Below are 25,797 nucleotides of genomic sequence, written 5' to 3' on the forward strand. Positions count from 1 at the left end.
AAAGCGTCAATGTAATCAGAGCCTGCAGCGCTGCAAGCTATTCCCCTCGGAGAGGTGGAGTCATACAGTGCTATGAGCGCTCTCTCGCAGCACTGGCGGTGTGACTACACTCGCGCTTCACAGTGCTGCCACGGCAGTGCTGTGAAGTCCCGAGTGTAGCCAAGACCTAAGTCTGAATCAGAGCAATCTTACCTACAAAATAATGTGAAAGTTCCTGAAAGGGTGTAACAGTTGACACGGTCACTAGATGCAAATAACATGATTTCATCAAGTTGTTTAACACCCAGAAGAGCTCGCACAGTTCAAACATGAACTCAAGATGGAAATGATTTCCCTTCATGTTAAGTGCTGGATAAGGAACGATTTAGGATTGGAGTTCATATGTCCAACACTTTCTACACAGGGAAAGTGAACCCACAAATTATTTAGGGATTCTTGTTTAATGCTGAGTGGGATTTTTTTTTCTTTGTCAACTTAATATAGACAAAAATCTTCCCTCCTCCTCTCCCCCCCCCCCCGAATCAAATTAAGAAAAAAAATCTGGGTTTGAGCCAAGGAGACACTGCATCACTTTCAGGGCTGTCACACATTTGAAAGGAGAAAGGTAGATTGAGCAAATTGATCCTGGGCAAGGTGATGCCTTTTGGTCCCAATTCAGTAAATCAATTAGGCACACACTTAAGTGAATAGGGGCACTGGTCTCTCAGGAGGGAATGGTGAAGACCCTAAATCCATAGTCAATGGAAAGACTTCTACTGATGTCAATTGGCTTTGGCTAAGTGTCAGGACTTGTGATGTGGCAGTCTGACCTAGTGGTTGGAGCCAAGCATGGCACCAAGGTCAGAAGCCAAAGATCAGAGTCAGAGTCCAAAGCCACACCAAAGGTCAAGCCAAAGCATAGATGACAGGTGCCTCCTGATACTGGGGGGGGAAGAAGAGAAGAACAAGGTAAAGGAGGGGAACACATGACCCCATAATGTGTTGCCTCTGGGAGGAACTTCCAGCCCCACCTCCCTGGACCAGGTCAGCCTATCCCACTGGCTCCTGAGGGGCTGGGGCCACAGGACCAGGGAGCATGCGCCTCTGGGCTTGGCTGGGGCTAGGCCCAGCCTGGGGAGACTCACAGCATTAGTGTCTCCTCAGAGCTCAGACACATCTCAGCAGGGGAGGTGCAGGCAATGTAGGGTGACCAGATGCCCTGATTTTATAGGGACAGTCCTGATATTTGGGTTTTTTTCTTATGTAGGCTCCTATTACCCCCCATCCCATCTTGATTTTTCGCACTTGCTATATGGTCACCCTAAGGCAATGCCCCCTACCTCTGACTGAGTGGAGGCCAGGGAACCTGCTCCCAGGGCCTTCCCTAGAGACCCCCCCACCCTGTGCCCAGCCTGGGGCTGCCATGCTCTCCCAATCCCACCAAAGTTACCTGCAAGGGGCGGGGGGGGCCAGCTCTGTCCTTCTCCCACTGTGCCTCCCCACTGGCATATTCGGTCCCTCTCCTGGCAGCCGGGCCCAGGAGGGGAGTGGGAGGGAGACGCTTCTCACCCCGGCTGAAGGTGGCTGCTCTGGGTCACTGTCTTTGTGCAGCGTGGCAGCTGCTTGAGAGAGCCTAGCCGGGGAGGCAGCAGTGGCCCACCCCTTCTGCTCTCCACCCACACCTGGCTGCCAGGGACAGGGGCCAAGCAAGCCAGAAATGTGCTGGGGGCAGGGAAGCTCTAGCTTGCTTAGCCTCTGTCCCTGGCAGCCAGGCCTGAGCAGGGAGTGGAGGGGGTGGGCTGCCACCACCTTCCCAGCCAGGCTCTCGCAGGCAGCTGCAGCACTGCACAAAGCAGTGACCTGCAGTGACTGGCATGAGATGTGGCTGGTCCCACCCCCTCCACTCCCTGCCAGGGACAGGGGCCGAGCATGCTGGTGGGCAGGCACAGCAGGAGAAGGACAGAGCCCCTCTCCCTCTGTCCCAACAGACCAAGCAGAAATCTGGAGGTGCATTTAAGCCCGCATGCCCTCCCTAGCTGTCACCTATAAGCAACAACTCCTAGCAACTAGGTGTTCAGACAAGGGGTGGGACAGGAACATAGTGGGGATATCAAATCAGCAGTCTGCTGCTGGTCACCTGACCCTGCTGAGTCACAGCAGTGGCCTCTGGTGGTGGGGTGTTAGTTGCAGTACCCAGAACTGAGGTAGCACAGAGGGTGAGGCTCTCATTTAGCAACCCTCTAGGCTGGGGTTTACTGTTGTAGTGCCTGCTCCTAAGGTCTTAACTGTAGTGTTCTCATATCAGACAGCAGTATGCTCCTGTAGACAAGCAGACTCACCCCTGCGGCACCTCCTGCTGGGGACTTCTGGGAATTGCTCATTCCAGCTCCAGAGCACCCTCTGCAGGCCAGTGATCCACCTGTCCTCTGGCCCCCATGTCCCTCCCTGGACCCCAGGGCCCTTTTACTTGGGGAGCTGCCCCCTAGCAGTAACCCCTCAGTCTTAGGGTCTCCCCTCTGTGGGGAACCCCCACCCATTATTCCCACCCCCACCTCACCTCAGTATAAGGCTACTGCTAGTCATCATCTAGCCCCACACCCTGGGGCAGACTGCAGTATCAGCCTACTCATCACTGGCAAGGTTGGGTTTGGACCTGCTGCCTTGGCCTACCTCTGGGCAGCCCTCTGCAACCCCCAGTACCCCTTAGCCTTCTGCTAGGGGGCAGCCTGGGGCTTTCCAGGCTGGAGCTCCCCAGCCCTGCTCCACTCAGGTACCCTGTCTCTAGCTTCCTACAGCCACACCCATCTCCCTCTACAATAGGGTTACATACACCCGGCTTTTCCTGGACATGTCTGGCTTTTCGGCAATCAAACCCCTGTCCGGGGGAATTGCCAAAAAGCCAAACATGTCCGGGAAAATTCTGGCCGGGCACTTCCCCTCCCGCGGCTGCTCTGCTCCTCCCCTGACTCTTCGGCTCTGTTTAAGAGCCGAGCTGCCCGAGCGCTATGGGCTTCAGGCAGCCCCCTTGCCTCCGGACCCCAGCCGCCGGCCGGCACTTCCCCTCCCGGGTTCCGGCGGCGCAGGGTCCGGAGGCACGGGGGCTGCCCGAAGCCGGGAGCGCTCGGTAGGGTGACCAGATGTCCCGATTTTATAGGGACAGTCCCGATATTTGGGTCTTTTTCTTGTATAGGCTCCTATTACCCCTCACCCCCGTCCCGATTTTTCACACTTGCTGTCTGGTCACTCTACGCTCGGGCAGCTCGGCTCTTAAACAGAGCCGAAGAGTCAGGGGAGGAGAGAGCCTCCGGCCACGGCGGCTCTGCTCCTCCCTTGACTCTTCGGCTCTGTTTAAGAGCCGAGCGCTACAGGCTTTGGGCAGCCCCCACGCCTCCGGACCCTGCACCGCCGGAGCCCGGGAGGGGAAGTGCCTGGCTGGGGGCGCAGGGTCCGGAGGCATAGGGGCTGCTCAAAGCCCAAGTGCTACTGGCTTCACGGTTTGCCGGGCAGCCTCCAGACCCTGCGCCCCCGGCTGGGCGCTTCCCCTCCTGGCCTCCAGCTGTGCTGGGGAAGCGCCAGCCGGGGGTGCAGGGTCTGGGGGCTGCCCAGCAAACCATGAAGCCGGTAGCGCTCAGGCAGCCCTTTTCACGTGGCTGGGAGTGGGAGGGGGCAGAGTTAGGGCGGGGTTGGGTGGGGAAGGGGTGGAGTTGGGGTGGGCTGGGAGTGGGAAATGGGCGGGGCCAGGCCCCTGTGGAGGGTCCTCTTTTTTTATTTGTTAAATATGGTAACCCTACTCTACAAACAGAGAGAGACTGAGTCCTTGTGCCTGACTCCCAGCCTTTATAGGGCCAGCTGGGCCTGACTGGGGCGTGGCTCAACTGCAGCTACTTCCCCAATAAGCCTAGTAGCTTTTAGAGCTGAAGCCCTTTCCAGAGCTGCTTTTACCTTGCAGGGCAGGAGTGGGTGTCCACCCCACTACAGCTGCCAATCCAGCTTCGGTGTGAGGAGGGTGGGGAATTAACACCCTCCTGGACTGGCACACTTGTAAACTCCCCAGGGTGAAGGCTGAAAAAGAAGGGAGGACATGTAGAGAATCCAGGCTTCAGCTCCTAAAATGTTCCTGCTGCAGCAAAAATGCACCCAGTTCTCTAAGAAAGGCTGGTAATGAGATTATTGTTAATGCAATTAGTTTCACACTTTTGCAAATGCTCACATTAAGGCGCTTAATCTAACATGCACACACAGATATTTACCATTTGCCTGGAATAGAAATCTCAGAGTTTATCATTTTACTGCAACACACACTGTGGTGGGCCAAACAATTTGTCTGTAATGGAGCAGTAGACATGTATAGTGCCTTGTTTAATTATGCATTCTTTAGCTTCTCTAATTTGGAAAGGCTATTGCACACCACTGTACTTTTAAAATACAACACAGAGCTATTCCTGTGCTGTAACTTCCCTGAAAGAGGTACAAGGAGGAAACCTTTCATCCATGCCCCTGTTTATCCCAAAATCTTTCCCTACGGTAGTGATATAATAATGTATTTAATATTTATTAATGTTGAAGTAGGAAAGAATCTTCTGTATCTGTTCTGTTTACCAATGGTATTTCTACAAGCCTATTCCCGTGGTATTTTTAATATTGATGTTGTTGAGTCTAATGTAGATAGATCCGGGGGATTCATACAGCACACTTTGTTATATTATGCTTCATATATATTATGTTTTTGCAGCATGAAAGAGATGTTTATTACTAAAATTAAAATTTGCTGCACATCTTAGCCATTGTATTAACCTCTCTCAATGGACAGCAAAGGAAAAAATTGTGGGAATAAGAGCATGAGAGCAGTGGTTTCAATAACAGCAAGTCTCACACTACTGTCTATAAAAACTATTTTGACAGAACTTTTTCTTCTTTTGAAAGAAACTTCTTCAAAATATGCCACCTGCGGTGGCAAGCAGGTAATGATGAACCCACGTGCATTTGAAACAAATGTTAGGGTGGATACCATCTTTCTGAAAACACAATTGCTTTATTTTCTTGGAATGGCTTGTAAGGTAGAAGTGAGTCTATTCCCTGCAATCTAATCTCACCTTTAAACTGGGAACAAGTGTCCTTCCCTGTCAATCACTTTTCCCTCAATGATTTTTATCATGCTGCTGAGAACAAGTTCTGATAACAAGTGAATGGCTGTACTGGATTTTTGATGAAAAGCACGTCTATTGAACATCTAGTGGTATGTGACAGATGTGAACCAGCAAAAACCTGCAGGAAGAGATAAAATTAAGCAGGTGATATATTGCTGGAAGTGTGCCGTTATTAAAAATAAATAACAGCCTTTCTGAAAATATCAGAGTCTAGATTGGAGTTTGAGTTGGCATTTTGTGTAAATTGTTCTGGACGCTTCAAATGTTCTCAGTAATAAGTGACTGAGGGCAAACCAGAATGTCAGTAGAGAATGTCAATAGATACAAGAAACGTTAGGGTGGTTGTTAGAGTCAGAGCTGTTATTTTTATAGATTTGTGAATTAAAAAAATTTCATTGTTCATTGGTAAAGAGAAGCACAATGGATTGTGATGTGTTTTAGTGGATAACCATATACAGTATTGCCCTTATGAAAGTTCTGGTATAGGGAGCAGCTACCATGAAACTTTATGTGGGTGGTTTTGGTACTTTATTCTTTAACAAAATATGGTGAGTGACTTTCGTGCTTGTGTAAGTGAGACATTACCAACACTGGTTTGGCCCAGACATAGAGCTGCTGGCTACCACTATAAACTTTCTCCACATAATCCTGCCTATTCTCCTCACTCTCGATCTGCAACACCCTAGGCATTTCTGTCATGGGCCTCTTGAACAGAGACAGCCAATCATGATGAATTGTCTGGTGGTTTTGTGAAGTAGGAAAAGGGAACTAGCATGAGACCACCAAATTAGTTTTCATGTGACACCAGCCAGAATTTGAACCCTTGCTATGATAAGATGTATGCTGCTCTAAAGCCATGGTAGATGAGAGCAGAATCATGATCATGGGTTATTATTGTGGGCTTATCTACATGGCGAATTACACTGCAGTAAACCAGGGTGCGAATCTATAGCCCACCAGCTTTGCTACAACACACAATGAAAGTGTCATAAAAGCACTGTAGCACTGCAGATGGTCGCGTAGTAGTTCACTGTGTAGACAAGCCCTGTGTCTAACATGAAATGAGAGGCCAGTCAGTGGCGGATTAGCTACTGGGCCGATGGGGCCTGTACCCTGGGCCCCAGCCAACTGGGGGTCTCTGGAAAAAATCCACTGCTGGAGCCCTGGCCACTGGGTGGGGTGGGTCACAGGACACCCCCATACCCTGAATCCACTCTGCGGCAGCAGCGCAGCGCAGGGCAGGCAGGGTAGGGGGAACCCTTCTCCAGCACCCTCTGACCCCGTCCCTGGCAGAAGTCGCGGGATGAGAGAAGCTCCCCTCAGCAGCCCCTGACCTCATTCCTGGCAGAAGCCGCAGGATGGGGGAAGCCCCCTCCAGTGGCCCTGACCCCTTACCCATCCCAAGCCCCTGGAGAGGGGTAGCCTCAGCGCTCCCCACTCGTCCTTGGCAGAAGCTCCGGGCAGCCGGGGAAGCCCCTAACCCCGACCCCACTCTCTGGCTGGACAGGGCAGGAGAAGCCCCAGTGCCCTGACCCTGATGTCCTGCAAAAGCGCGAGGGGCGGCAGGCGAAGCTCCAGCACCTGAACTCCCACTGCAGCCATTGGACTGGAGGAGCTCTCACTCCCCACTGCACCCCAGTGCCGTGGCACGGGGACAGAAATTCTCCTGTCTTGGGGCCGCAGTGAGGGGGGGAGCAGAAAGGAGCAAAAGGGGTTGTGGGGCTCCAGTGGGGGAGGTGAGATGGGGGGGAACCCTAGGTGGTTCGGGTTCTGTAGTTTCCACATTGGAGTGTTGCTCTTTTAAGACTTCTGAAAACGTTTCACACCTTGTCCCTCTTCGATTTTGGAAGACGCTTCAGATTCTTAAACCCTGGGTCGAATACTGTATCTATCTTTAAAAATCTCACATTGGTGCCTACTTCGTGTTTTATCAAATCTGCAGTGAAAGTGTTAAAATGAACAACATGTCTGAGTCATCATCTGAGACTGCTAAACATGAAATATATGGCAGAATGTGTGTAAAACAGCTGGAGACATACAGTTCTCTCACAAGAAGTGAAGTCACAAATTTAATTAATGCATTATTTTGTTAATGGGTGTCATCAGCATAGAAGCATGTCCTCTGGAATGGTGACTGAAGTTTCAATTGGTATTCTATTGTTTACCAGTGCAATTAAAACAGTGATGAATCGCGATTCATTTTTTTGAATTAATCACGTAAGTTAACTGCGATTAATTGACAGCCCCAATCAGAAGTAATCACTCACAATACAGTCAGGCCAAGAAGATTTAGTAATCTGGGCCAGATCCTCAACTGGTGTAAATTAGTGTAGTCTATTGGAGTCAATGAAGTAATGCTGATTTACACCAACTGAGTATCTCACCCAGATGCCCAAAGGACAGGAAATAGTGATTCTGCAACTACTACCTATTTGCATTTGTTTTATTTGGCATTTTATTAAGACACTTCCCTGTTAGTCACAAGTTTAAAATAATGTAGATTTCTAGCACCTGCATTCTAACACAGCTGGAGTTGTGTAGTATAGCTTTGCTAAAATAATCACAGTCTGTTTGCTGCTCAGTAAGTTGCTGATGAAAATGTAAACTTTCCCTCCCATAAACTATTCTCTGCAAGGTGGTATGTAACACTTTGGGGGTTTTTTAATGTCCAAAGAAAAATATAGATATATACTGTAGCAAAATCTTGGCCATTAGCTTAGTGAGGATGACTGGATTTCAGGTAGGTGTACCCAAATCTTCCGTACCTATCTAGAGCTTGAAACTAGACACCAGTTAGGGCTGGGTAAAAATTAGATTTTCTGTCCCAAAGGAAATTCCAGGGTATCAACATATGTCTTAATCCAAAATCTGGATGAAAAGTAAAATATCAAAATTTTTAGCAGAATGGAAATTTCAATGTAGAAATGTTGAAACACAGGGTAATGTAATCCTGCCAGGGAGCCAAGCCCATAAGGAAAGATGGGGCATGAGGCAACTGTATTACAGTTCCCATGAGGCACCTTAGCCAGATGCTGTTCAGTGTCTAACTGGTTTGAAACAAAGGCCTGGTCCCCACTAAGCCCCCACTTCTGTCTAAGGTACGCAAATTCAGCTACGTTAATAACGTAGCTGAATTCGAAGTACCTTAGTCCGAACTTACCGCGGGTCCAGACTCCCCCATCGATGCCGCGTACTCCTCTCGCCGAGCTGGAGTACCGGCGTCGACGGCGAGCACTTCCGGGATCGATCCCAGAACATCAATTGCCTGCCGCCGGACCCTCCGGTAAGTGAAGACGTACCCAAAATGTTTCATTTCAGTTCAACATACCCAAATGTTTTAATTCAGATTGCTTGAGTCCAAATGCAAACATTTTGTTTTTATTTTCCTACATGGAAAATCAATTTTTTTTTAGCAAAATTGCAACATTCCCATGGAAAATTTTGATTGTGCGGAAACTGCATTTTCTATTGAAACTCAGAGAAAATTTCCACCAACTCTAATAACAACCAAAGCAATATCATGTCGGCTTGTTAAGGGCTGGGCTGAGTGTGGTTCTGTTCTCACAGAATCCTAGAGATAAGCAACCAGCAGTTCATCTAGTCTGACCTCCTGTATATCACAGGCCACCAACTGCAACCTTCAACACCAAACACATGTCCTCACCATTTTCTGTAGAATTTATGCACTCGTTTAAAACAAAGGTTACTACCCATAACCCTGTGGATATAGCATGATCTGAGTCTGCAGATATACAAAGGTATGGACTGCTCCCATTAAGCATAGTGGCATGTTAACCCTGAAACCTAATGAAAACAATTGAAAATGCCAACGTTGTTGCATAATTTTCATAAAAAATAACCAGTCAGCTAATGTGGGTTTCTGTGCTGATCTTGAGAATACCGTGACTATTTTCCCCCATCAGCAATCTAACCCCTGGATACACAAACATTCTAGACCCACCCGATGCAGAAGACAAGGCAGAGTGGCCTACCCACATAGAGCACTAGACTGGGACTGAGGAGACCTGGGTTCCATTTGCATCTCTACCACTGGCCCGCTGGGTGACGTTGGGCAAATCCCTTCTCATCCCCATGCCTCGGTTTCTCCAGCTGTAAAGTGCTTTGAGATCTACTGCTGAAAGCGGTAGGGATTTTTTTATTACTATTATCTGATACCTGAACATCTCTATCGTCATTACCAAAATTACTAGGACTACATAAGCCAAAAAGCTTTTAACATCACTGTTTAGTGTCCTGTTGTGTAATACTACAGAACTACATTGCATCATGTGTGCTAACTTACTGGGGAAACAACAGGATGTAATAACGTAAGACGGTATCTAAATGGCGAAAGCTTTGCACTCTTGCTTTCAAATCCAGTATTCTGTATTCTAACAAACAACAACTTCATTAGAAACCCATGAAAGATTCCTTACGGGCAAAACCCACTCATACAAACCCATACGAGTAAGGAAAGCCAAAGCTGAGCCACACCTCTTAACACACACGCATTATTACACTTTCCATTGTCACTGACAGGCTCTGAACCTCCACCCTCCAGTGAGAAAGAAACACACTGCACATAACACACGGACATAGTCCAGCATTTATTGCAAAACCTCATATTTCTGTACACACACTAGAAATGACACATTTACTATGCTCCACATAGTAGTGGCATGGGGGGGAGGGGGCAGCCCCAGCTTTTCTGTTGGCCTCCCTTGCTTTTTGATAGTACAGTTGCCGTTCCTTCCCCGTGGCCTGACATTGCTGCTTGTTCCTGTTGCACCCCGGCTTCTGCAGCTCCTTTGAAACGTCTGCAGAAATGTTTTTATTCCTGTGGCATTCCACGCTGCGCTGCTCCGTCTCGCCAAGCCAAGGAAATCCAGGACTAGGCAGCAGCACAAGGCTTCCTTGCAGCTTTGCAGATGCCATATCCTGTGTGCTCACAAAGGGGCAGAGAGGCATTTCCAGAACATCCTGGGCATTTTAAAGGAGGTGGGGGGGGGGGGGGGGTAGGTTTGTAGTCAGTGTGACCTCTAGGCAGCAGAGTTCAACACTGTGACCAAAGCAGTCATTGTCCTGGGGCATTGGGGAACTGTTGCTGGTGCACCGTTTTATTGGTACAGGTGATACACAGGTACTGTACCTGTGGAATGGTGCCGGTAGAGGGATTAAGTCATTCAGGAGCTGCTTTAACTTGACTGACAGAACGTCAGGATTTTACCGACAGGACTCAAAACTGAGTGTGGATTCACGCAAGGATGTGCAGAAATAAGGCAAATTTTACCGGTAAAACTTTTTAGCATAGACCAGGCCTGAGTCACTGCACATATAGCAGCAGCACAACGTAGGCTAATCATGGTGAGGTCATGTTACAGGTCTTTGTGTTGTAGCATGAGCTACCTTCACTCTTTCCAACTGCAGCAGAGACAGAACAGGGAGAGGGGAAGAGTGTCAACTCCCACAGAGCAGAATTGAGAGCTTCATCCCTGAGGTGGCCTCTGTTTGACAAAAACCTTCATCGTTACCAGAGAGGCAGAGGGGGAGGAGAAGCTACATACATGGGACATACAGGTGGGAGTGAGACATCCAACGCAAGAGAAATTGGAGGGATAGCTTTAATAATGATGGATGTGGAGGTAGAGGAGAAGGATGTGTGGGGGATAAATGAGGGTCAAGTATCAGGGGGTAGCCGTGTTAGTCTGTATCTACAAAAACAACAAAGAGTCTGGTGGCACCTTAAAGACTAACAGATATATTTGGGCACCTACTACAGGACAGGCCCAACAAGGACAATAACAGAACACCACTGGCCATCACATACAGCCCCCAGCTAAAACCTCTCCAGCGCATTATCCACGACCTACAACCTATCCTGGAAAATGATCCCTCACTCTCACAGACCTTGGGAGGCAGGCCAGTCCTTGCTTACAGACAACCCCCCAACCTGAAGCAAATACTCACCAGCAACTACACACCACACCACAGAAACACCAACCCAGGAACCTATCCCTGTAGCAAACCTCGTTGCCTACTCTGTCCCCATATCTACTCTGGCAACAGCATCAGAGGACCCAACCACATCAGCCACACCATCAGGGGCTCATTCACCTGCACATCCACTAATGTCATATATGCCATCATGTGCCAGCAATGCCCCTCTGCCATGTACATTGGCCAAACCGGACAGTCCCTCCGCAAAAGAATAAATGGACACAAATCGGACATCAGGAATGGTAACATACACAAGCCAGTAAGTGAACACTTCAATCTCCCTGGTCATTCTATCACAGATTTAAAAGTCACTGTCATTGAACAAAAAAACTTCAGAAACAGACTTCAAAGAGAAACAGCAGAACTAAAATTCATTTGCAAATTCAACACCATTAATCTGGGCTTGAATAGGGATTGGGAGTGGCTGGCTCACTACAGAAGCAGCTTTTCTTCTCCTGGAATTGACACCTCCTCATCTATTATTGGGAGTGGACTACATCCACCCTGATTGAATTGGCTTGTCAACACTGGTTCTCCACTTGTGAAGTAACTCCCTGCTCTCCATGTGTCAGTATATAATGCCTGCATCTGTAGCTTTCACTCTATGCATCCGAAGAAGTGAGGTTTTTACTCACGAAAGCTTATGCCCAAATATATCTAAATGAGGGTCAGTGCAGCTAGGCAGCACAGAGGACTGAGCTCATCAAAGTCTTTTCAAAGTCCTTCTTACAAATGTCCTCCCAGATTCCGAGAAATAATCTCACAGGCAGTCTCAGTTTGGAAAGCCATGTGTGACTCTTCAGAGTGTCAGCCCGTGATCCATTGAGAGATCACCAACTATAACTGTTTGGGCAGGCATAGAACTTGGAGCTCTGATCTTTACTGCTCATCTCCTCTGTCTAACCCCCGCAAAGTCCTTTGTCTGGAGGAGGATGAGGAGTGGGGAGCTGCTAATTAAGAAGCTAAGAGGACTTAGCGCCAAGGTCCACTAATGTCCAAGCAGCCTCAACCAGCCACATATCTGTGGATTGCTGGTTGAGATTCTCACTACTCACTGTAACTTCCCCAGCCAATGAATTATGGTTAAGGCTAAGATTTTGTCATGGGTATTTTTAGCAAAAGTTATGGATAGGTCACGGGCAATAAACAAAAATTCACGGCCCGTGACCTGTCCATGAATTTTACTCTATAAATACCCTGGACTAAAACTTAGCAGCTCCTGGGGCCCTGCTGGGGACCAGGGCACCGCACTAGCCCCTGCACTGGCTGTGGGGGCTGACTGCCCCCAGCCATCCCTGCTCCGAGGCATCGGGGACTGCTGCTCAGGTGCTTCCCGGGGTTGCCCAAGGACTGCTGCTCGGGTGCTCCCCACGGCCAGCCGCCCCGGGGACAGCTGCTCGGGCAATCCTCAGGGCTGCCTCTGGGACCGCTGTCCCCCGCGGGGCCAGTTGCTCTGGGGACACTGCTTGGGTGCTTCCCCTGTGCCAGCTGCTGGAGCAACTGCTGGTGCGGCTGGCCCCAGGGCCACTCCGGCCGCACTTGATGCAGCTGGTCGCGGGGTGCCCGAGAAGCTGGCCCTAGGGCCAGCTGCTCTGGCGGCCCTGGGATCAGCCACACTGGCCACCAATAGGCCACGGAGGTCGTGGAAAGTCATGGAATCTGTGACATCCACGACCTCTGTGACAGAATCGCAGCCTTAATCATGGTTTGCTGGCTTCTCTCACTGCTCTATCACAGACACACCACACACACTCCCCTCAATCACTTCAGCACTGGGGAATGTATAATTTACGGAATTTTCTATAACAATGTATAAATGATACTTTTATATTTTTGAAGACTGTAGCAATATCAAAATTATATGGATTGAGGGCTCCAACATGCAAACCGCTAGTCACATGGGTAGACCTCATTCACATGAAAAACCCAGTTGACTTCAGAGTAAATATGTCCTTTTGGCATAACGTGCATAATGGCTTTAAAGCAAAACATTATATAGTACAGTGTTTTCCCCCCCTGAAACAGCACAAAGGATTCTGGGATATAGAACACAAAGGATTCTGGGATATGGAACACAAAGGATTCTGGGACATAAAGATCACAGGATAAAATACTGGGTGTTTTGGGAGCCACAGACGGAAAAAGACCATTGTTCAGATTTTAAATCTGAGAATCCATTGTGGCATACAAAGGGCATAGGACAGAAAACATTACGCTGACTGAATACCAGTTGCTAAGGAAACCCACAGCATGCCTATTTTAAAAGTTTTCCAGAGAAAAAAGAAAAGCCAGTTGGGAAGTAAGGTTGGATCCTTTGCTTAGAGTGGAAATGAAATCCAAGGGTCATCTGAGGAGTGGACAGAAGGGGTTAGTACTGTAGTTAGCTTAGAAGCTTCCTGGGAATGAAGACCAATAGGTCAAGCTTCAGAAGTCTGACTGATTAATGGGGGAAAGGGAAGCTTCTCTAAAATTTCCAGACTGAGATTAAATGACAAAGAATCTAAATATAGGGTTTTATTATGGTTCTTATTGCCATTTTTTCTTTTTTTTCTTTTTTTTTTTTCCAAGCCTAGCTTGATTTCTCCTTCAGTTTCCTCTCATAATTTAAAGGAACTTGTGGCTTACTCTAAATTGTGCTGAATGCCCTTATACCAAGGGGCAGGGCCGGATTAACTTTTTGTGGGCCCGGTGCCAAACATATTTGTGGGCCCGCCTGGGGCATGAAGGGGGCAGGGGCAAGAGAACAGAGGGCAGAGTGGATTTGATTTAAATCATGATTTAAATCACTAATCAGACTCGATTTAATCATGGATTTCTACATAAAAGTGCATTCTTGTTGGTTGTTATAACCATAATACATATTCTTCACAGTTCAGAGATAGATATAGGTTTCATTTTTAGAAGGTACACACTATACATTTTTAAACAGTGATTTATTTATTCAACAGGTTAATCATTAATATTTGGAGGATTTTTCTTGACATTCTGTATTAGGAGGATAACATCACCAGACAGACATTTAAATTGTTTTATTTAACTAAAACAACAACCTTAAGTATTCTGGATTTTTTTCTTCAACAGCAAACATAATATTTTAACAAAAAAGCATATGTCCCTCACTTCTCACAGACTTCTTCTCCTTGTCCAGATCTATTCTGCCCTCAACAATCTTCCATTCATTGAACTTTTTGAAACTTTTCACTTTTAGAGAGAGATAAGGGATTGACTCTGTGTACACAAATTTGCAGAGGGACAATAGAGTTGAGGTCTGTTATTTCTCACCTCCATATATTATTTATTTATTTAAAACATTTTTGCTGTTAACAAGCATGTTACCTCTGGAGACACAAATCCACAGTTTGAGAACTGCAAAATTAAGCATCTCTGATGGTATCTTATAGATTGAGCACTGAGTCCCATTGGGTAGATAGAAAGATTAACCTAAATCCATACAGAAGCCTGTGGAACCCCATAAAATTGGGCCCCTAATCCATGAGCTATTAGAATTCATTTACGAAACTTTTCTTAAACATTACATAAATATATTGTCTCATACAATAGAATTAGAATTTATAATCCCTATTCCATGATGAGATATAATGTATCTCAATTAAAACTATTTTTAGATAGGTATTTTTCCTCAAAAATCTGATTTAAATTAAAAAAATCTTATTTTTAAAATTTTTTTTTAAATCATTGATTTTTATCCACCCTAGTGTGTGTGGGGGGGGGAAAGGATTGGTCCCCGGCTAGAGCAAGGCAGGGGCTAGGGGCAAGATGAGCAGAGTGGGACATGGGGAAAGGATTAGTCTCTGCTGATTGGATCAAGGCAGAGGCCAGGGGCAAAAGCATAGCGGGGCAGGGCTGGGGAGGGGGTAAAAAGGATTTCCCCACCCTGCCCACATAGAGCAGGTACCTACCTTCTCCCTGGTTCTAGCCCATTCTCTGTCTCTCTCTGCACTGAGCTGAGGGTGGGGGTGCACTGAGCACAGGGCTGGGGATGCTGGGTCTGGGGGGGAGTTAGGGTGCAGGAGCAGGCTGGGGGTTGGGGTGCAGGGTCTGGCCAGGAGTTAGGGTGAGGGAGGGGTCTCAGGGTTGGGGCAGGAGGTTGGAGTGTGGAGCGTTTACCTGGGGCAGCTCCCATTTGGTGCAAGGGGTGCAGGTGGGAATGTGGTGGGGAGGGTGCAGGAGCTCCCGTTTGGTGAGGGTGGGGATGTGGGGGGTGCAGGAGTCAGGGCATGCCTCATCTTCGCCTCCTCCTCCAAGCGGCGAGTGCACTGCAGCCCCGCTCCTCCCCCTCCCTCGTGCCAGCAAACAGCTGTTCGGCAGCAGGGAGAGGGAGGGGGAGGGGCAGGAACATGGCATGCTGGAGGAAGAGGCGGGGGAGGAGCTTGGCTGCCGGCGGAGCCTGCCCTACTGCAGCAGGAGCTCCAGGAGCTGGGAGCACCAAGCTTCTGCCTCTGCAGGAGAGAGCGGGGGGCAAAGAGCAGGCTGGGCTGGGGCCCCTTTGGACTGTGGGCCCAGCACCATGGTAAATCTGGTACTGCCAAAGGGTCATTGGGGCAGGTAGAGATTACTAAGGTATCAGGGCATGCCAGTATCCTTTCCCCCGCCCATATCCTTTGGATTGACTCCAGGGAGGTGGAAAAGGTATAAAAGCTGTTACTGAGACTCTAAACCACTTGAGCATCCCCTTATGCAAGGAAAACCCAGGGACTAGGTAAAACAGCTTTAGGCACAAAGCTGCCCTAATGCAGCTGAGGATCAGGGTCACCAATTTCGACAGGGTCCAAAGGAGAAAGTAACATAATGACATTTATTTTTAATTGAAAACAATTTATTTATTTAGGCTCAGATCCTCAAAGGTATTTAGGTGCTTAACTTTCATTGATTTCCATGAGAGTTAAGCACTTAAATACCTTTGAGAATCTGGATCTTAATTATTTTAGACTGTACAAAATGAAGATACAAATCAATGAGCTTCAAAGTGTGGAGGACAAACCCTGATTAGGAACAAAGTGTATGTGTTTGGAGAAGCAGAATCTGTTTTGTGATTCAATTTGTAACTGGTTTTAAAGCAAAGTTTGTAACTAAAAAAATGCATCCAACTGGCTCTTTTTCTTTCTTATTTTAAATAAATCTAAGAGCTTTTCTGTATGGCCATTTTTCATAACTGTTATTTATTTATGCTGTTCTGATATGTGAAGAAACATTTCTTCATTGCTTTTTTGTGGTATTATTTTCCTAACACATACTCCTTTGAGTTTCCGGTATACGGAGGTCACTTTTCCTCTCCTTCCTCTTCCCTCTTTTGTGCATAAATCTTGGGTTCGTTCACTTCTTTTCTCTGCTGCTGCTGCTGGTAAGTCAGATGACATGCCCATGGCAGCTAGGAGGGTAAAGAAAATTGTAAGGAAAGTTCTATTGTGTAACCCCCCAATTTTTATTTATTTATTTTCAAAAAACCAGATCTAAGGATACAGCATTTTTGGAAGTCTCCTTTGTTTCCCATCATTCCAGTGGCGAGTTATATGTCCTTTGTCTACATCTACATCGATAGACTGGATTTCTACTGCAAAGTTTCAGTCAAATGGCCTCCATCTCACATCCAGCAAATGAACAACAGAAAAAGTGACAGATCTCTAAAAATTGTCTGGAAAAATCACAGGTATGTGCAGTAAATGTCTACTCTCCTATCTGATATATTTAATCACTGCAGTTTTCTCTAAGCAGAAATTTATTTTACACGTTTCATATGGGTCTGTTTGTTGGAGCGTGGCTATTGTAGTCACTGTCAATCATGAATCTACACCATGAAGAATCATAAAAACATAGGGCTGGATTTCCTAATATCTAACCTTAACCTCCCTTGCTGTAGGTTAAGCCCATTACTTCTTGTCCTATGTTCAGTGGACATGGAGGACATGGAAGACAATTGATCACCATCAGGTCCCCTTCAGTCTTCTTTTCTCAAGGTTATTTTTACCATTCCTCAGCAGTCAGGTTTTCTAAACTTTTTATCATTATTGTAGGTCCCTCCCCCCTCCTTTTTTCCCTATTTGTCCACATCTGTCTTAATGTGTGGCGCCCAGAATTAGACACAGTCCTCTAGCTGAGGCCTCACCAGTGTTAAGTAGAGCAGGACACTTACCTCCTATGTCTTACATATGACACCGCTGTTAATACACTCCAGAATGATGTTAGTCTTTCTCACACCTGCATCACATTGTTGACTTGTATTCAATTTGTAATCTGCTACAACCCTCAGATCCTTTTCAGCAGTACCATCACCTAGTCAGTTATTTCCCCATTTAAGAGTTGTGCATTTAATTTTTCCTCCCTAGGTGAAGTACTTTGCATTTGTTTTTATTTAATTTCAGCTTGTTGATTTCAGACCAATTCTCCAATTTGTCAAGGTCAATTTGAATTCTAATCCTGTCTCCCATGTTTTTGAAATCCCTCCCAGCTTGGTGTCATCTGCAAATTTTATAAGCATATTCTTAATTAGAATTAGTCAAAAATAATTAGAATGAAACAAAAATTGTCATACTTTTTAACATAAAATAGCTTTTTGACTAAATGACATTTTTTGTGAAAAAAATTATTTTTAAAATTTTCCAGGTTTTTGTTTAAAAAAAATTTTTTTTTGTTGTTTTTGGTTGTCGATAATTGGTAAAATTTTGGTTTAGGATTTTCAGCTGTTGTGAAACCAAAACAATTTCTACTAAAATCTTCAACACAAAAGGAAAATTTTCATTCTCATTGAGATTTTGAGAGGGAAAACAGGTCCTAGTCAGCTGTACAAAGAATATATATGCCTCTTCCATGGAGTCCAACCTTTGGATTACATGAAAATCTACATGATTATGAAGGGCAACTCTGACAGTCCTGATACAGATCTTTATCACAGGGTAAATTTTGCAAAGATGCTTGTGTGTGTGAGAGAGAGAGAGAGAGAGAGATTAATTCATTCATCAACACCGATTATAATACGTTTTAGAGATTTTGTTAACTTTCATTTTTTAAAAATGAGATTACAAGTTTGCTTGATAAGGTAATAGTGTTAATGTAATAAATTTAGACTTCTGTAAGGCACTTGGCTTGGTACCACATGACATTTTTATTAAGAAACTAGAATACATAATCAACATGGCATACATTAAATGGATTAAAAACTGGCTAACTGATACATCTCAAAATGTAATTGTACACGGGGAATCATCATTAATCATCATGTGTTTCTAGGGAGGTCCCACTGGGATTGATTCTTGGTCCTAAGCTATTTAATATTTTTATCAATGAACATATAAAATTATTAATAATAAAGTTTGCAGATAACACAAAGATTAGGGGGAGTGGTAAATAAGGAAAAGAACTAGTCACTGATACAGAGTGTTCTGGATCTGGGCACAAGCACACAATATGTGTATCACTATGTATATAGTAAAATATAAAGTCATACATCTAGGGAAAAAGAATTCAAAAAATAGATACGGGATGGGGGACTCTATCCTGGGAAGCAGTGACTCTGAAAAGGACTTAGGAGTCATGGTGTATAATAGCTGAACATAAGCTCCCATTGCAATCATATGCCCAAAAAGGTTAATGTGCTCCTTGGATGTATAAACAAAGGAATATCAAGTTGGAATAGGGAAGTTATATTTAGGGCTGTCAAGCAATTAAAAAAATTAATTGCAATTGATTGCGCTGTTAAACAATAATACAATACCATTTATTTAAATATTTTGGATCTTTTCTACATTGTCAAATATAATGATTTCAATTATAACACAGAATACAAAGTGTACAGTGCTCTGTACAAAATAAATAGTATTTTTCAGTTCACCTAATACAAATACTGTAGTGCAATCTCTTTATCACGAAAGTTGAACTTACAAATGTAGAATTACATATGAAAAAACTTGCATTCAAAAATAAAACAATGTAAAACTTTAGAGCCTAAAAGTCCCCTCAGTCCTACTTCTTGTTCAACCAATCGATCAGACAAATAAGTTTATTTACATTTGCAGGAGCTAGTGCTGCCCGCTTCTTTTTTACAATGTCACCTGAAAGTGAGAACAGCCATTCGCGTGGCACTGTTGTAGCCAGCATTGCAAGATAGTTACGTGCCAGATGCACTAAAGATTCATATGTCCCTTCATGCTTCAACCACCATTCCAGAGGACATGCTTCCATGCTGATGATGGGTTCTGCTCCATAATGTTCTAAAGCAGAGCGGACCGACACGTGTTCATTTTCATCATCTGAGTCAGATGTTACCAGCAGAAGATTGATTTGCTTTTTTGGGGTTCGGGTTCTGTAGTTTCCGCATTGGAGTGTTGCTCTTTTAAAATTTCTGAAAGCATGTTCCACACCTCGTCCCTCTCAGATTTTGGAAGGCATTTCGGACTCTTAAACCTTGGGTCAAGTGCTGCAGCTATCTTTAGAAATCTCACATTGGTACCTTCTTTGCGTTTTGTCAAATCTGCAGTGAAAATGTCCTTAAATTGAACAACCTGTGCTAGGTCATCATCCGAGACTGCTATAACATGAAATATATGGCGGAATGCTGGTAAAACACAGAGCAGAAGACATACAATTCTCCCCCAGGGAGTTCAATCTCAAATTTAATTAATGCATTTTTTTTAACGAGCGTCATCAGCATGGAAGCATGTCCTCTGGAATGGTGGCTGAAGCATGAAGGTACATATGAATGTTTACCATATCTGGCATGTAAATACTTTGCAATGCTGGCTAGAACAGTGCCATGCAAATGCCTGTTCTCACTTTCAGGTGGCACTGTCCATAAGACGTAGGCAGCATTATCTCCTGTAAATGTAAACAATGTGAGCAATTACCTGAACAAGAAGTAGGACTGAGTGGACTTGTAGGCTCTAAAGTTTTACATTGTTTTCTTTTTGAGTGCAGTTATGTAATAAAAAAAATCTACGTTTGTAAATTGCAATTTCACGGTAAAGAGATTGTACTACAGTACTTGTATGAGGTGAATTGAAAAATACTGTTTCTTTTATCATTTTTACAGTGCAAATATTTGTAATAAAATAATAATATAAAGTGAGCACTGTACACTTTGTATTCTGTGTTGTAATTGAAATCAATATATTTGAAAATGTAGAAAAACATCCAAAAAGATTTAATAAATTTCAATTGATATTCTATTGTTTAATTGTCTAATTAAAACTGTGATTAATCATGATTATTTTTTTTGAGTTAATCATGTGAATTAACCGCGTTTAATCGACAGCCCTAGTTATATTGCTTCTGTATTTGGCGCTGGTGCAACCGGTACTAAATATTATGTCCAGTTCTGGTGATTATATTTCAAGAAGAATGTTGATAAATTGGAGAATTTCAGAGGGCCACGAGAGTGATTAAAGGGTTGGAAAACATGCCGTATAGTGATATGCTCAATAGATTGAGCTCCTTGAGTCTAACAAGGGGAAGGTTAAGGGGCAACTTGATCGCAGTCTTTAATCCCCCTACATGGGGAACAGAAATTTGATAATAATCGGCTCTTCAGTCTAATAGACAAAGGTATAATAAGATCCAGTGGCTAGAAATTCAAACTAGACAAACTCAGACTAGAAATAAGGTGCTAATTTTTTAACAGTGGGGGTAATTAACCACTGGAACAATTTACCAAGGGTTGTATGGGATTCTCTGTCACTGGAAATTTTAAATCAAGATTGGATGTTTTTCTAAAACATATGTTGTAGTTCAAACAGGAATGAATTCAGGGAAGTCCTATGGCCTGTGTCATATTAATAATATATAATAATAAGGTAATCTATAAAAAGAAGAACAGGAGTACTTGTGGCACCTTAGAGACTAACAAATTTATTAGAGCATAAGCTTTCGTGGACTACAGCCCACTTCTATGCATCCGAAGAAGTGGGCTGTAGTCCACGAAAGCTTATGCTCTAATAAATTTGTTAGTCTCTAAGGTGCCACAAGTACTCCTGTTCTTCTTTTTGCGGATACAGACTAACACGGCTGTTACTCTGAAAGGTAATCTATGAATTTATGAAACATCAATACTCAAATTTATCACAAAAAGCCTTTTGTCAATCACTATTATGAAAGACTCTCTAGTTTCGGACTTCTGCCTAGCACAATCCGCTACCCCCTCTGCTGAAAGATGTTTTGATGATTTCCTGAAAGCCCCCAATATCAACAGATGCTTCTTTGGCTTCTATATGATGCCAAATGAGGTGGTTGTGTGCCCTTGTGCTACTGTTCTTCAAAACCCCTGTCTCCCAAAAGTTTAGCCAAAAGACAAGACATTTAGGGTAGAGAAGGATTCAAGATTTGCTTCTGATCTCATGTAATACCACTGACCATGATGTAGCCTGGGTGGGAGGGAGCTAGGAAAGGAAGGAGACACAAGGCCCTCCCTGAAGAGCCCTGAATATATATATTACAGGGTCAATCCAATCCCCCTCCATTTTCATGGGCATAGCAAGCTGGTGTAATTCTGCAACACAGAGGTGAGGGCCAGAATGAAGCAACCTGTGCAGCAACAAAACACAATCCTGCAGCGAATCCATAGTGTGGAGGAGTCTTTTGGAGGTGGGACTGAGCCAGTAGATCTGCAACTACATAATCTGAGTGGGGAAACCACATAGGAGAGAGTCATCTCTCTCAGAAGCTAGTGCAACCCTGAGTGAGGCTGCATTAGTGGCCACAGAGTGGTTTCCTCTGCTGTTTCTCAGCCTGTGGCAGTTATTTGTCTGCCCTTTGACCCTCGTATACAGTCTATCTCTTGGGCTGCACACAGATTCCAAGATCTTGGACTAATGTCATAAAGTGTTTACCTGTCAATACATAAGACTTCATGTTCTCATTCAATGTGTCTCCTGCTAAAAGTTATGTCTGTAAGACCTGGCACTTGCAATTCTGGTCAGTGTTTTCTGGCTCTTCAGGTGTCTGCACAGTAGGAAACTGCGTCTTCTGAGAAGGTAGCAATTTTCTCTGTGAAGCATATTATGCTGTGTCATGCTATGTTATGTATTCTAAACATAAATAGGTTTCAACTGGATGGATGTAACAGTGGTGGGCAGATAAATTGATGTTGTGTGCTTTAACATCACTGTTGGTGAATGCTTTTTACACACAATGCAGATGAGCCTTCCTGCAGAATCATAGCAAGGATGGTGTGTAGATTCTCCATAATGTTTCTACTTTGTTTCTTCTATGTGAATTCTGAGAAGGTTTCATTGTTTGAACTTGAGAAGCAACCACCAGGGGTCATCCAACTCCAACCACAGAACTACTGTTAATGATGCAGATAATCATATGTCTGTCATAGCAACCCAGATTTGCAGCAGTTGCCTTTAGTACAGTAGTGCTTTAAAACTGTAAATACACATTCCAACTTGAGACTGTCTGATAATGCAACATTATAGTCACATGTTTTCTAATTACAGTTTGACAACTTAAAAAACGGACATACAAACAGCTATTGCTAATCCCTTCCGGTATGAACATTTTAAAGCTAAAACGCAATGTTATAGAAGTGGCAACAGTTAGAATAGGGAGGAATGTGTACTCTTTCCTTTCCAGTGCAATAGTCGAAATATGTTGTAAATTGTAGTTCCTTCGAGAAAAAAATCCCTTTTGCAACACATTTTACTTGTTCATAATTTACTGGAAAAAATGTTGAGAGAACTTCATTTTGAACTACAAATATAATTTTAACCTCTAAAATACAGAGTCAACCATTAGAGAGTCACTATTTACCAGCAATTCCTCTACAATATCTAAGGTCCCATGGTTATTGCTGATACTAGATATAGTGAAATAATTGGTCCTTTGGATATGTTGAGGTAACAGTTAAAGTAAGTGTTGACTTTTCAAATAGTGGCCATTGTATAAAGAGAGCTCAGATACTACGATGATAGGCATGCTAAAAACGTGTTAATAGCTAAAATCTTTATTAAAAAATGAGGTCACTGAGAAATATCACATTGTTAATGTCCCCTTGCAACTGAAACCTGCTGTTAAAAATATCAAAGGTATTTCCTCTTTTCCACAAATGAGGAAACTGTTAAATAGTCTGTTGACGGTCAAAATTTGTATTCCTTAAAATGGAAATCACCTAAAAGATCAGTGATACAATAGATAGAGGAACTACTTATCATACTGCAAAGCTAACACTGCTTTGGTGTAAAAAGAAAACCAGGTCTGGTTTTACATTGTAAGATCCATGAGTCAAATTCAAATAAAAGTGCTTCGCCCACAAGGACCCAGGAGGAAGCTGGCAGGGGTGAACCCAGACCGAGACACAATTCAGGGCACACATACTATATCCAGCTACTGTCGAGTATGCGAAGGAATGCTGGATCCAATCTAACTACTTGCTCCAACAGTATGTGGTCTTGCGGTCCTGTGGTCTGCCCATCCTACATGTCACCTTCCAACATGTCAAGATCTCGTCTTTCCAGTGAGCTGCAGAGTCCTGCCATGGCTCTGTCTTCTGCTGCATGTGTTAATAGTCCCCCAGGACAGCAAAAATGTCCCCATCTATGCAGCAGAACTACAATTTTTCACTTTGCTTTTGGTCCTTTCAAGGGTGCTTCTGAGTACTTCTGAATTTGGCCTTATGTGAAAATACAACATATCATGTGGTAAATACAAGCCTTTTAGAGCATCAGAATGATACTTACCCTCTCTTTTAGCACCTGGGAAGAAATATTATTTATATTAAATATTTAATATCTATAACATACATTATATATAACTCATTATGTACAGATCCCTGAGCAAACCTCTGTTCTCAGTCACATTTAACATTTGTGACTTCAATGGAGCAGCATGTGATTAACTGTAGAATCTGATTCTTAAATAGAATATTTATGCAGAATCATAGACTTTAAGGTCAGAAGGGACCATTATGATCATCTAGTCTAACCTCCTGCACAACGCAAGCCACAGTATCTCACCCACCCACTGCTGTATCAAACCCCTAACCTAGGGTTACCATATTTCAACAATCAAAAAAGAGGACGGGAGGAGCCCCGCCCCCGCCCCTTCCACTCCCTCCCATTTGCCGCCCCTCTCAGAACTCCCAACCCTCCCCCCACTCCTTGTCCCCTGACTGCCCCCTCCTAGGACCCCTGCCCCTAACTGCCCCCCAGGACTCCACCCCCTACCTAAGCCTCCCTGCTCCTTGTCCCCTGACTGCCCCCTCTTGAGACCCTCCCCCCATCCTAACTGCCCCCCTAGGACCCTACCTACCCCCTACCTGTCCCCTGACTGCCCAAAACCTTACACCCCCAACCCCCAGACAGCCCCCCCGAATGCCCGACCCATCCAACCCTGCTCCTGTCTCTTGACTGCCCCCTCCAGAACCTCCCTGCCCCTTCTCCGACCCCCGGCCCCCTTACCGTGCCACTCAGAACAGAGTGCTGCGGAGCGGCGCGCTGGGCAGCAGGGGAGGGGGAGCAGGAGCAAGGGGAGGAGCTCCAGTCTGCCGGAGGCCCGAGACGAATGGCCGGCCGGTGATCTGTGAATGCCGGGAGGGGGAGGGAGGGAGAGAGAGGAGGGGAGCGATCTCAAGTTGCAGGGAAGAGGAGGGGGAAGTGGAGGAGGGGTTCTGGCTGCCAGAGCCCTGTGGCCGGCTGCCCTGTCAGCGCGCACGCTCTGCATGGGGGGGAAATCCGGACATTTACAAATTCCCCCCGGAAGCTATTTTTAACTCAAAAAAGCCGGACATGTCCGGCAGAATCCAGACGAATAGTAACCCTACCCTAACCTATGTCTGAGCTATTGAAATCCTCAAATCATGTTTTAAAGATTTCAAGGTGCAGAGAACCCTCCAGCAAGTGACCCGTGCCCCACTCTGCAGAGGAAGGCGAAAACCCCTCAGGCCTCTGCCAATCTGCCCTGGAGGAAAATTCCTTCCTGACCCCAAATATGGAGATCAGCTAAACCCTGAGCATGTGGGCAAGACTCACTAGCCAGGCACCCAGGAAAGAATTCTCTGTAGTAACTCAGATTCCACCCCATCTAACATCCCATCATAGGCCATTGGGCATATTTACCGCTAATAGTCAAAGATCAATTCATTGCCAAAATTAGGCTATCCCATCATTATTCTCCGACAATCCCCTCCATAAACTTATCAAACTTAGTCTTGAAGTCAGATATGTCTTTTGCCCCCACTGCTCCCCTTGGAAGGCTGTTCTAGAACTTCACTCCTCTGATGGTTAGAAACCTTCATCTAATTTCAAGTCTAAACTTCCTGATGGCCACCTTACATCCATTTGTTCTGGTGTCCACACTGGTACTGAGCTTAAATAATTCCTCTCCCTCCCTGGTATTTATCCCTCTGATATATTTAAAGAGAGTAATCATATCTCCCCTCAGCCTTCTTTTGGGTTAGGCTAAACAAGCCAAGTTCTTTCAGTCTCCTTTCATAAGACAGGTTTTCCATTCCTCGGATTATCCTAGTAGTACTTCTCTGTACCTGTTCCAGTTTGAAATCACCCTTCTTAAACATGGGAGACCAGAACTGCACAGAGTATTCCAGATGAGATCTCACCAGTGTCTTGTATAACGGTACTAACACCTCCTTATCTCTACTGGAAATACCTCGTCTGATGCATCTGACCGCATTAGCTTTTTTCATGGTCATATCACATTGGCGGCTCAT

The 25,797-nt window shown here is 45.0% G+C and overlaps 1 protein-coding gene across 2 annotated transcripts in view; it reads left to right on the forward strand.

The window, feature by feature from the left end:
- The window catches only part of GPR141 (G protein-coupled receptor 141), a 40,612-nt gene that overhangs the window by 5,872 nt on the left and 8,943 nt on the right, over window positions 1-25,797 (forward strand). Inside the window, exon 2 of one of the 2 annotated variants that reach the window (XM_034761215.1) lies at window positions 16,593-16,791. The gene's annotated coding sequence lies outside the window, so the exon portion shown is untranslated. Of the gene's footprint in view, window positions 1-16,466; window positions 16,792-25,797 lie in introns of those variants that run through there. The other variant, XM_034761216.1, reaches the window with a different exon arrangement.

This window comes from Trachemys scripta, chromosome 2, assembly GCF_013100865.1.
Source record: "Trachemys scripta elegans isolate TJP31775 chromosome 2, CAS_Tse_1.0, whole genome shotgun sequence".
Lineage (NCBI taxonomy): Eukaryota > Metazoa > Chordata > Testudines > Emydidae > Trachemys > Trachemys scripta.